Raw genomic sequence first — 12,456 nt, forward strand, 5'->3', positions numbered from 1 at the left:
CTTTGGCTGCCTCAGAGGCTGCCACATACTCAGCTTCCATGGTTGAGTCTGAGATGCATTTATGCTTAACACTCCTCCATACAATAGCTCCACCTCCTAGAGTAAACACATTGCCTGATGTTGACTTACTATTGTCCCTATCTGATTGGAAGTCTGAATCCGTGTAACCCACAGGGAGCAAATCATCTGCTTGGTAAACTATCATATAATCTCTAGTCCTTCTCAGGTACTTTAATATATGCTTTACAGCAGTCCAATGCCCTTGTCTAGGGTTACTCTGATATCTGCTAACCATGCCCACAGTAAAACAGATATCAGGTCTCGTACACAGCATTGCATACATAAGGCTTCCTACAGCCGAAGCATAAGGAACTGCCTTCATGTCCTCAATCTTCTTTGATGTCTTTGGGGACATTTCTTTAGATAAGGCTACTCCATGCCTAAAAGGTAAGAAACCTTTCTTGGAATTTTGCATGCTAAAACGAGCAAGGATTGTATCTATATATAAAGCTTAGAATAGGCACAACATTCTTTTCTTGCGATCCCTTATAACTTTGATCCCAAGAATGTGTGCACATTCTCTTAAGTCCTTCATATCAAATTATTTGGACAACCGTACCCTTACGTCCGATAATACCTTGACACTGTTGCCAATTAACAAAATATCATCTACGTATAGTACAAGAAATACCACCACGTTTCCTTTACACTTCTTGTATACACAAGACTCATCCGGACACTGAATAAATCCATATGACTGGATTACTTCATTAAACTGGATGTTCCAAGATCTTGAAGCTTGCTTCAGTCCATAAATGGACTGATTGAGCTTACACACTAGATGCTCTTTGCCCTTTTCAATGAACCCTTCTGGTTGCTTCATATGGATGTTTTCTTCAAGACTTCCATTAAGGAAAGCTGTCTTGACATCCATTTGCCAAATCTCATAATCCATATGAGCGGCAATGGATAAGAGTATCCGGATAGACTTAAGCATGACTACCGGTGAAAAAATTTCCTCATAGTCGATTCCCTCTTTCTGAGTATACCCTTTCGCAACAAGCCTTGCTTTAAAGGTTTCTACCTTCCCATCTATCCCTCTTTTCCTTTTGTAGATCCACTTGCATCCAATGGCTTTTACACCATCAGGTGGTTCTACTAGCTCCCAGACCTTATTAGAATACATAGACTCTATTTCAGAATTCATTGTCTTTTGCCAAGATACTGCATCTATATCTTGGAGTGCTTCATCATATGTCCGGGGATCAGGTTCATGTTTACCCTGGATCAAGTCCGAAGATTCTCCCAGAAACATGAATCTCTCAGGCTGCCTTACAACCCTCCCACTACGACGAGGCACCGTCTGTGGTTGTGTATCATTTGTGACACGTGTTGCAGTCTCTTGTGGTACTTCATCTTGTACTGTTGGTACTGAAGTAGTCGTGTCCTCTCTAAGTTCTTCTAGAACAATTTTGCTACTGGGCTTGTGATCCATTATATAGTCTTCTTCTAAAAACTAGGCATTTGTGCTAACAATGACCTTCTGGTCTTTAGGACTATAAAATAAACCACTTTTTGTTCCTTTGGGATAACCCACAAACACACGAACTTCCGTACGAGATTCTTACTTATCAACATCTAGTTTCAGCACATGTGCTGAACTACCCCAAATCCGAATATGTCTTAGACAGAGTTTTCGCCCATTCCACAATTCTATGGGAGTAGAAGATACTGATTTAGAAGGTACTAAGTTCAAAATGTGCGCTGCTGTTTCCAGAGCGTATCCCCAAAACAAATTTGGTAATTCTGAATAACTCATCATCGATCTAACCATCTCCATAAGAGTCCTATTCCTTCGTTCTGCCACACCATTCTGTTGGGGTGTACCAGGTGCGGACAATTGGGATTGAATCCCGGCCTCTAATAAGTAATTCCTAAACTCTCCTAAGAGGTATTCGCCACCACGATCAGACCGTAGTGTCTTGATACTTTTACCTAGATGTTTCTCCACATCAACCTTGTTCTCTTTGAACTTATCAAAGCACTCAGACTTGCGGCGCATCAGGTAAATGTATCCATATCTTGAATAATTGTCTATAAAAGAGACAAAATATTCAAAACCACCTCAAGCCTGGATAGACATAGGACCACACAAATCAGAATGAACCAGTTCTAACGCTTCTTTGGCTCTATACCCCTTGGCCTTAAAAGGTCTCTTGGTCATTTTACCCTCCAAGCAGGATTCACATGTTGGAAAGTTTTCCAACTCTAATGGACCGAAGAGTCCATCGGCTACAAGCCTTTGAATCCTACTTAAGTTAATATGACCAAGCCTTAGATGCCAAAGATGCGTTTGGTTCATTTCCGAAGGTTCTTTTCTCTTATTAGAGTTAGAAGATGTATTATTAATTTCCATATTTTACTTTGTGGGAGAAATTATATTTAAAGTATATAAATTACCAATCAATGCACCAGAACAGATAATCACCTTATTTCTCTTTATAACCACATTGTTACTACAAGAAACTGAATATCCATCCAAATACAGTTTAGAAACTGAAATTAAATTCTTTCTAAAACTGGGTACATAAAGATAATTTCTTAAAATCAAATATCTATTCCTATTAAAAGATAAGTAGACGTCTCCCACTGCAACAGCCGCCACCTTAGTAGCATTGCCCATGTAGATGGTAATCTCTCCTTCAGTTAGTCGTCGGGTTTCCTGGAACCCCTGCAAGGAATTGCAGACATGATCAGTGGCTCCCGTATCTACACACCAGGTGCTGGTAGATAACACCGCTAAACATGTTTCAACAACTAGAGTATGAGATATACCTTTATTGTTCTGATTCCTACGATGATAGTCCGCCTTCCAATGCCCTGTCTGCTTGTAAATGAATCACTTGCCTTTCAGCGTCTTCATTCCAGCTTTTTGTCCTTGAGGTTTATTCGCTCTCTTCGCTGAAAAGACCTGTTTTTTCTTCTTCTTGCCTTTCGGCTTAGAAGTAGAATCATTTTCAGCATAGTGAATCTGAGAACTTTGACGAAATATACCTTCCGCTGCCTGTAGTTCTGTCAGAAGTTCCGCCAACGTATACTCTATTTTGTTCATGTTATAGTTCAGGTGGAACTGCTCAAAACTTCTGGGTAGTGTTTGGAGAATTATATCGACCTGGGTTTCTCCATTGATTTCTCCTCCAAGGACTTGTATTTCATTCAGATAAGCCATCATTTTGATGATATGATCCCTTACGGGTGTCCCCTCAGACATGGTGGCTCTCATTAGCTTTCTCATTGCCTCTTGCCTAGCAGTCCGACTCTGGTGCCCAAAGAGTTCTTTGAGATTGTTCATTATATTATAAGCTGTTGGTAAATCTTGATGCTGATGTTGCAATACATTTGACATAGATGCCAAAATGTAACACCGCGTCATCTCATCAGCTTTTACCCATTTCTTATGATACTCAATCTCCTCTGGGGTAGAGTCACCATCAGGTGTATCAGGGCAAGCCTCAGTCAGTACAAACTTATAGCTTTCTGCAGTAAGGACAATGTCCAGGTTTCTTTTTCAATCAATATAGTTGGGACCAGTAAGTTTGTTCTCTTTCAGTATAATGGCCAGTGGGTTGAAAGCCATCCTAAGAATCACGAAAATAACTTTGATCAGGACTCTAAATTTAGAATAATATTGATTCCTCAAACAATACTATTTTAAATTAACCAACACCTCAAAACACCGTGAATTTTGTATGCCACGATAGTGTGGACATATACAAATTCATCATTTGTAAAAGGAGGGTGTAACCCATTAATTTTATTATCTTGTCAACCTAACTTTTTGACAAATAAAATTAATAGTTGGTTTCCTTTAGTCACAAAAATAATAGCAGTGACTCCGATGGAGAGGATACTATTAGACGTGCCTAAGTGTATACCATTACTTGACACTAAGTCCATTAATAAGATTGTGCCCCTTCCGATGGGGAAGATCACATGCTCTTAATTAATTTCCTATAGTTATCCTAAATGGAAGTTTTATCTAGTGATCTGCAAACAAACTCATCCGATATGGAGGAAGGCACTCAGAGCCAACGCGCAAGTTTGCTTGCATCACTTACAAACCAGTAATGGAGACCGTGGAATTTATTAAAATAAATCCCTCTCCCACTTAGTTATTTAAAATGAGGAATTTTAAACTATCTAGCATACATCACATGCATATAAACATCACAGTAAATAAAAGTAATAAATTTGGAAATTAATTTTCCAACTATTATGGCCTTTTTCATCACTGTCTTCAGTATGCTCCAACGCTAGCTACTACCATCTTTAGCCACCGCTAACGGGTCGAGTTGTCGCATCCATCTTGCTTCTTATTCCGCTGCGCCTCTGGTGCCCCAAAAGTACCATGCCTCGCAAGAATCCGATCCACAACAAAAATAGAATTTTACATATATCGATCCTATATTCCACGAGGGAATGTACATGTATTCTAGATCGAACAAAAATAAAATTCTAAAAATAATACAGCTCCTGCTGTATTTTATACATACAATCATGCACACAAATAATGCTCTTGACATGTCCAAGGGTCCAATCACACACAATATCAATAAGCCATAATAGTTGGAGCCTGCAACCAAAGAGTTACCACATCCTACTATTTTTCTATCTAAATTATGTATGACATGTGCATAACCTATTTGAATTCTAAAATACACAGAGGCAAACCCTAGCTCTGATACCAATTGTTGGTTAGTCCTAGGAAAATGTATCGGTTCCACTGTACAAAAATTTTTGTACAAGTGTCGAACCTTTCCTTAAATAACCTATTGTGTTCTTTAGAAGTTAAATTAGGAATCGCAGACGGAACTTAACATCATTGATTCCAAATTTAACTTATCTGTTCTTAATGGTTTAGATTTGAATCGCAAGCGGAACTTAACACTATTGATTCAAATCTACCTAAGTTATTAATTCCATTAATATTAATTTCCAAAATTGGCTTCTAGGACTGCATGGCGAGGCACATGGCCTTCTTGGATATGGGAGCAACCACCACCGCCTAAACAAAGCCTTTTAAGGAAAGCTAATATTTATTTCCTTAAATAACTCTAGGTTAACCAAAAAGAACAATCGAATCACAAATTCGAAAAAGAAGAAAACACAAACTCGAAAAACTATTTCGAAAAACTAGACCTAATTGCCTCTTGTATTTAGAATTCTTACATAGAAAATAACTAGTATGATGCGGAAGAAAATTACTAGTTATACATTCTCTTTGTAAGCTAATAACCTTGAGATCTTCTGTCGTATTCCTCGCCTCGCCTTGGACATCGTGTGGGCGACGATCCTCCAAGATGAACACCACCCAAAAGAGTCCTTCCTCTTCCTCTAGAATTCGGCCACCACCATCACCAAGGAGAAGAGAGCAAAGGGAAAGGGAGAAGGGAGAGGGGCGGCCACCAAGGGATCTCCAAGCAAGAGAATAAGAGTTGTCTCATGAAGCCCCCCTCACCCCTTCTTTTATATTACTTGCCCAAGGAAAATATGAAAAAACTTTTTACAAAAAATAAAATCATCCAAGAGTTTTTCCTTTTCCCTTTTAATTTTTTCCTTTTCTTTCCTCTTGATTGAATCAATCACCAAATTTAATTTTGTGATGATTTTAATTAAATTAATATGGCCGGCCACTTGCTTTAGCACTAAGCAAGGTGGTCGGCCACCTCATCAAGGGGAAAAAGGAATTTTATTTTTATAAAATTTTACAAGAAAAACTCTTATAAAATTGTACAAGCTCTCTTTCCTAAAGTAGGAGTTAAAAAGGGAAAGTTCTAAAAATTAAAACCATGTTTTAAAATTTAAAACTTCTCTTACAAAATTTTCTTTTTTAACATGATGATAGAAAATTTTAATTTTTAAAACTTATCTTCCTTTTTTTCTTAAACCATGAGGATGATTAGAAAAGGAAAGTTTTAAAACTTTTAAAACTCTCTATTAAAACATGTAGCCTAATTCAAATAAGGAAAGTTTTAAAAAATTAAAATCTCTCTTTTAAAACTTATAGTTTTCTACAAAGAGAAGATTTTAAAAATTCAAAACACCCCTCCTATTTGAATTAATCTTGGCCTGCCCCTACAAGCTTGGTCATCAAGCAATAGGGCCGGCCCCTATAAGAGGATGTGACCGGCCATTGCTTGGTCACCAAGCAATGGTCCGGCCCCCTTCTTGGACACCAAGAAGAGCCTTACATTTGGATGGACTTGAGGCTATAATGAGACTATGACAGGGACCTAGAGGAGAAATTGGTTTTGACCTTCCGATGAGCTTGAGTATCCCGTGTTCGCCCCGAACACACAACTCAAGTTCATCGATAATAACTCATTCCACTAAAGAGTTATTATCGCACTACCGCACCAATCCCAAATTACATTATGGGCTCCTTCTTATCATGAGTGTGTTAGTCTCTCTGTGTTTAAGATTACGAATGTCCACTAATTAAGTAAGTTACTGACAACTCACTTAATTAATATCTAGCTCCAAGAGTAGTATCACTCAACTTCATTGTCATGTCGGACTAGGTCCACCTGCAGGGTTTAACATGGGAATCCTTATGAGCTCCTCTTGGAGACATTCTCAACCTAGATAACTAGGACACAGATTCCTTCTATAATCAACAACACACACTATAAGTAATATCATTTCTCAACTTATCAGACATATTGATTTATCAAGCTAAACCTCACCCTTTGATAAGTCAAAGAAATAAATATTAAATATATGTGCTTGTTATTATATTAGAATAAGAGCACACACTTCCATAATAACAAAGGTCTAGTTCTTTTACTAAGTTAGTACAAAAAAAATATACCTAAATGGTCCTACTCAATACACTTAAAGTGTATCAGTGTAATTTATTAGTCAAGATAAACTAATATTTAATTACACTACGACTATTCTGATGGTTTGTTCCTTTCTATCTTAGTCATGAGCAACTTGTTTATAATTTATAGAGAACCAACAACATGATCTTCTGAGTGTGACATCACACTCCATGTTATCTACTATATAAATTAATTGAACAATTACATTTAACAAATAAATGCAGATATTGACCAATGTGATTCTTTTATTTCAACAAATAAATGTTTACAAAAGCTAGGCTTTTAGTATACACTCTAACACATAGCTCTACGATGTGAGCACAATTTGTCCTAGGACTTGGATTTGTACCCTAAACCCTTCTTGTCCATAAATGACCCTTGTTTTCCTAAACATAGGTTTTGCTTCTTAGACCCTTTGACAGTATTTGTCATTATCCTAATGGTCTTTTCTAATTTATCAAGTCTTTTCCATCATTAATTTCTTAACTTTTAATTTTTCTTGATTGCGTTGAACATTTTTTTCCTTTTAGGCATATATCTAATTTTCTTAGTGTTCTTGCCTAATTGGTTTTCTACCTTTCTATAATTAGGAAAAGTAGTTCTAGTATGAAATGACTTGTAATTTTCCCTAGGTTTTTCATTCTTTCCATTTTCATGATAAATAACACTCAAATAATGAAAGTTATTTCTAGCATGCATTTTATCATGATTTAAATAAGTAACATTAACTAATGGTGCCGTAGTTTTGCCCTTAGAAGCTCCCCCTTGACTTGAGTTTCCTCCTTTATTCTTGGTTGAGGACCTCTTCTTTGGACAATGATTTGATAATGTCCCTTGTGATTACACAAGAAACACATGATGTACTCCTTGCCCTTCGTTACTAAGGTTCTAGCGTCCTTTGATTTTTCCTTGACCTCGGGTGCCACTTGAACCTTCTTCTTGGATAGTTTTGGGCACTTACTCTTGTAGTTTCCATTCTTCCTACAAAAAGCTTATGATATGATTTTCTACTTTTATAGATTGAAATTGTTATACCTCCTTGATTCGTAGGGCTGACACATGATTCTTCCGTAGGATCGTTATGCATATGAGAGGGGGGGTGAATCACGTAGTTTTAGAAAACTTATATTTTTATTTTTGAAATCAAGAGTACGAAGGAATGAAATGGAAACAAAAACAAAAACAAAAAAGAAAAAGAACTCAAGAAGTTACTTGGTTTGGAGCCTTCGACGACTCCTACTCCAAGACCCATGATCCCTTAGATTGTATCGATAGGTAATCCACTATAAACCTCTTCAAGAATAGCTGGAAGAGGGAATTGAATACAAGTACAAAGAACTAGGAAAGTGTAACAGTCTACACTTTCCTTTTACAAGTATAAAAATGTATAGTAATATTAAATTATTACCGACATTTTAGAGTGTAGAGTTTGACTGGGATTTTGTGTCGGTGTCAGTCTACAGGTCACGGTCGAATACCTTGGAGTTGTAATGCAGTAGTAGAGCATAGTCGAAGCAATGAAGATGTTGTTGAAGCTCGTATGCAAGTTGTGTGTAGTGTGCTTCTCGAATAGGGCATATATAGGCTGTGGAAGGTGCCTTCAGCCCCCTTCGAGGTGCCTCCACAAGCAATATTTGTCCCCTTATCTTTGGTGATGATAAATCCTGCAACCTTCAATTTTTATCCTCTAGAGGGCACCTTTATATATCTCTAAGGTGCTGTCACGCCCTAGAGTTGTCCCTGCCAGACAAAAATCCGACAGCATCTCCCCTGTACTGGTGACAATCTGAAGCAATAAATACATACATACTCAACATATAAACATAATCCACAGCCACCTAGCTGGATATAAGCACACAATAACGCAGTTTAAAAGATACAGTCCACTCGGCTGGACAGAATAAAAAACACAACCACGCAGTATAAAAAGCAGCCCACACAGTTGAAAGTAAACGCAGCAGAAAACCATAAAATAATACACATGTAAAACCAACAAAGTCACTAACTAAAATATTTGTAACGACCAGACCCGACTCCAAAATCCACATCAACTTATTGGAAAATAAGTACGCAAAGTCATTATACCACTAAACAGAAGTAAAACCGAAAAGGGTTGTCCTTGAGTGTGACGTGGGACTGGCAGTCGGGACTCTCCAAGCAACTTCTCAATCATCTACTGCTACCTGGCAAAAGAAAAACCAATTTGCGAGGTGGTGAGTAATGGAACTCAGCGGGTAAGAAAAAATAGTGCATGAACATAATAAACAAATAGAAAATGAGCCAAGAGTATACAGTCTAATAAAGGAAATAGCAGATGCTAAAATAGAACCATAATAAATGCTGATACCTGAAACCATATCCTAGGCTAGATATAGAAGTTCAGAAGTAGTACTAATCTACTACAGTACTGCTCATAACTACAGAGGAAATAAGCAAGGTATATACAAACTTCCAATAAGTAAACCAAGGACTAAACACCTACAACAAGGGCATATTTCAACATAAGTACGCATAGCAACATAAGTGAGCAATAGCCACATAAACTAATACCAACAGCAGAAGCAAACAACAGCAGCATAAGCTAGCAATAGCAGCAAAAGTAGCAACAACAGCATCAGCAGATATAATGATAACAGCGTCTGCACGATGGTCACCCCGCCCACCTCTTCGCACCATGACCCCTGTATGGTCGAGAGGCCGGATCGATGACAACTGTACCACCCAAAGGCCGCCACTCTCTCGAGTGACCAGATGGACAGGTGTTGAGTAGCTAACTAGCTACATAGCGAATGGGGGTCCTTGCTGCTCGCAACTCCAGCTACCACCAACTGCAAGTGGACGAGTCCAGCACGACAGGACAAGCAGCATCAACTCCAGCTACCACTCTGTCAAGTGGCCGAGGATGCGGCCCTGGTCAACGACTCTCTCGACCACAAGGGAGAATTGATCGTTGACATGTCTGCCAAGATATGATGCACCAAATGCAACAGTCATCATATATACATGTATATAAACAAGAATCAGGTATGCTACATGAAGCCAGCATGCTCAATACAGAACATAACTAAACAACAATCAAAACATGCAAACATAATATCCAGTATCTGTTAAATATCAAAGATGACAACAAGAGACTGTATGGATATAGAAACGAATAACTCAAAGGTTCGAGTGGAAGTATAAAGTGCAAGAAAATAAGAGTGGAGTCAAGGTAAAACGGTCCTTATCAAAAAATAGCTCATGCACCAAGTTCAAAGAACTAAAGAGACAAAGTAAGAAGTACCCGCCTTTATTTGTAGATCGTGTCAATCGTCTTTAATCAACGTTCTGCAAATCACGTGATGTACAATTTAGCTAATTTCATAAACAACACTAGTTAAATCGAGTCCTAACCATAACATAAGATTGCACATTTTATCCTTTCCGTAGGCATAACTATTTCAGGAGTTTACAGCTAAAAGTTGCAAACACTCAGGGGAGTTATACTGTAGTCCAGCACATAATTTACATAACTCTTGAGAGAAACAACTAGGAGCTTGCACACATGAAAGGGAACTAGAATAGAAACACTTGAAAGAATCAATCTAGAAGCTTGCACACATAAATGGAGAACTAGAAAAAAAAACCAGCAACTATAGCCCATACCACCTCTTGGAGAACCCACTTCGAATTCCCAATTCACCCTTACTGGAACTATACCTATGTAACGACCACCCTTTTTACTACTACTACTACTCTCTAAGAGTGACCGTTACTTATCTACTAACTCTACTTAACCGGTTTATTAAAAATCTCTAGGAAAACCCTACCGAAAAATTTCGGCAGAATCTCCCCTGTACCGGTGACCATTTCCCATAATACAAACAAATAATAAACCATCAGCCACATGCGGCTGGTATAAATACTTCACAACCACGCAGTAATAATATCACAATAACTAAAAGGAAACTATTCTAGCAATAGTAAACAAATAGAACTCCAACGATAAGACATACCAAACTACAAGTGCGGAATAGACTCAATTACAATCTCAACTTCATCATAGCATTAAAAGAGAACTAAAATAACTAAACAGAAAAGTCTTGGAAATTTGCCAGCTCATTCTGGATCTCTCCATAGTCCAGCCATCACACACCTTCATCACCACCACCTTGTCGCCTTCCTTGCTAAATCTTTTCCTTTCCTTTATCTGCAGTAGGAGGAAGTGCAGTCTATAAGCAAAATTTGCTTAACAAAAACTCGATATGCATGTATATAAATAAAAACATGCTAAAACTGAATGCCAACATATAAAATTACTCATGCTCGTAAATAGAAAAGGAAATCATGCTAACTGAAATGCTAATCATTGTATAGCTAATTATGCTCATAAACCAATAAGGGAAGCATACTAAACATATAAAGCTACTAAACATGTAAAACTACTAAACATGTAAAGCTAAACATGCTCATAAGAATAAAACTATAACAGCATGCTGAAAAGCAAATAAAGCTAATCATGCTAAATAATCTAATAGCAAGAAATCAACTAAATGATAAGACATATAGTCATGCTAAAATAAACTCATAAGGAAGCAAATGAAAACTGATACTGCATGCTTCAAATAACAAGAAGCTAAAATTTCTAATTCTAAACATATTTGATGTTTGTTTTATTTGTTTCCAAAAACTTTTACTTTTATACTTCAAAATAATAATCAACTTCTCTTGGGCCCGGCATTGTACCACTTTGCGCGCATTCTTAATAAGAATCGAGGTAGCTAATCCCGAAACTACTAAGATACTTCTAGGCCTTGTGCCTAGAGGCAACTTGGAGCCCATCCCTTGGACCTTGTGTCCGGTACATGCCCTTTAAAAGTAAAATACTTTTTATCTTTAAATACTTCTTATAATAAAATGTCTTGGCATTTATTTAAGCACCTTGTGTGCCAAAATCCCTAAAGTCTCGACTTTAGGATCCACTTAAGGCCTTGGCCTTTTCTTTCTTTTCTTTAGCTTTCTTATACTTGTTAATACTTCTAAAAGAATACTTCTTTTAAAAGAAACTGAAATGTTTAAGCAAATTCTATCTTTGAAATGCTTAAACCAAAAAAAACTGCCTACTATGCTAATAAAATTCTGCATATTAAGCTTAATAAAAATCTGTCCTAAAATTGAAGTTCTGCATGCAATACTTATCAAAATCTGCAAGCAATGCTTATGAAAATCTGCTTGTTAAAAATCTGCATACTATACTTATAAAAATCTGCATGCTATACTTATAAAAATCTGCTTATTAAAAGTCTGCATACTATACTCAACAAATCTGCTCATGCACATCTATTAGCAAAGGAAAAGAAATCTGCTCATGCTCGAATATTAGCAAAATGGTAAACTGATCATGCTTAGTTATTAGCAAATGGATAATTGCTCATGCTTTACTATCAGCAAGTGAAAACTAACTACATGCTCCAAAATTTAATCAAGCTATCTTATGTTCATGGCTTATAAAAGTAGCAAATGAACCTAAGGATAAATCTACTCATGCTTCAACCAAAACCTGTTCAAAAACCCAACAGCAGTAACGTTAGCA

At 37.2% G+C, this 12,456-nt stretch overlaps 1 long non-coding RNA gene across 1 annotated transcript; it reads right to left on the bottom strand.

The window, feature by feature from the left end:
• Nucleotides 1-8,826: 8,826 nt before the first annotated feature.
• On the bottom strand, nt 8,827-11,073 carry LOC122052206. The gene is made up of 2 exons (XR_006131940.1): nt 11,020-11,073; nt 8,827-9,067 (listed from the first exon to the last, which is right to left on the bottom strand). It is a non-coding gene; the product is annotated as an uncharacterized LOC122052206 (long non-coding RNA).
• Nucleotides 11,074-12,456: the final 1,383 nt, after the last annotated feature.

This window comes from Zingiber officinale, chromosome 3A (genome assembly GCF_018446385.1).
Source record: "Zingiber officinale cultivar Zhangliang chromosome 3A, Zo_v1.1, whole genome shotgun sequence".
NCBI classification, from domain to species: domain Eukaryota; kingdom Viridiplantae; phylum Streptophyta; class Magnoliopsida; order Zingiberales; family Zingiberaceae; genus Zingiber; species Zingiber officinale.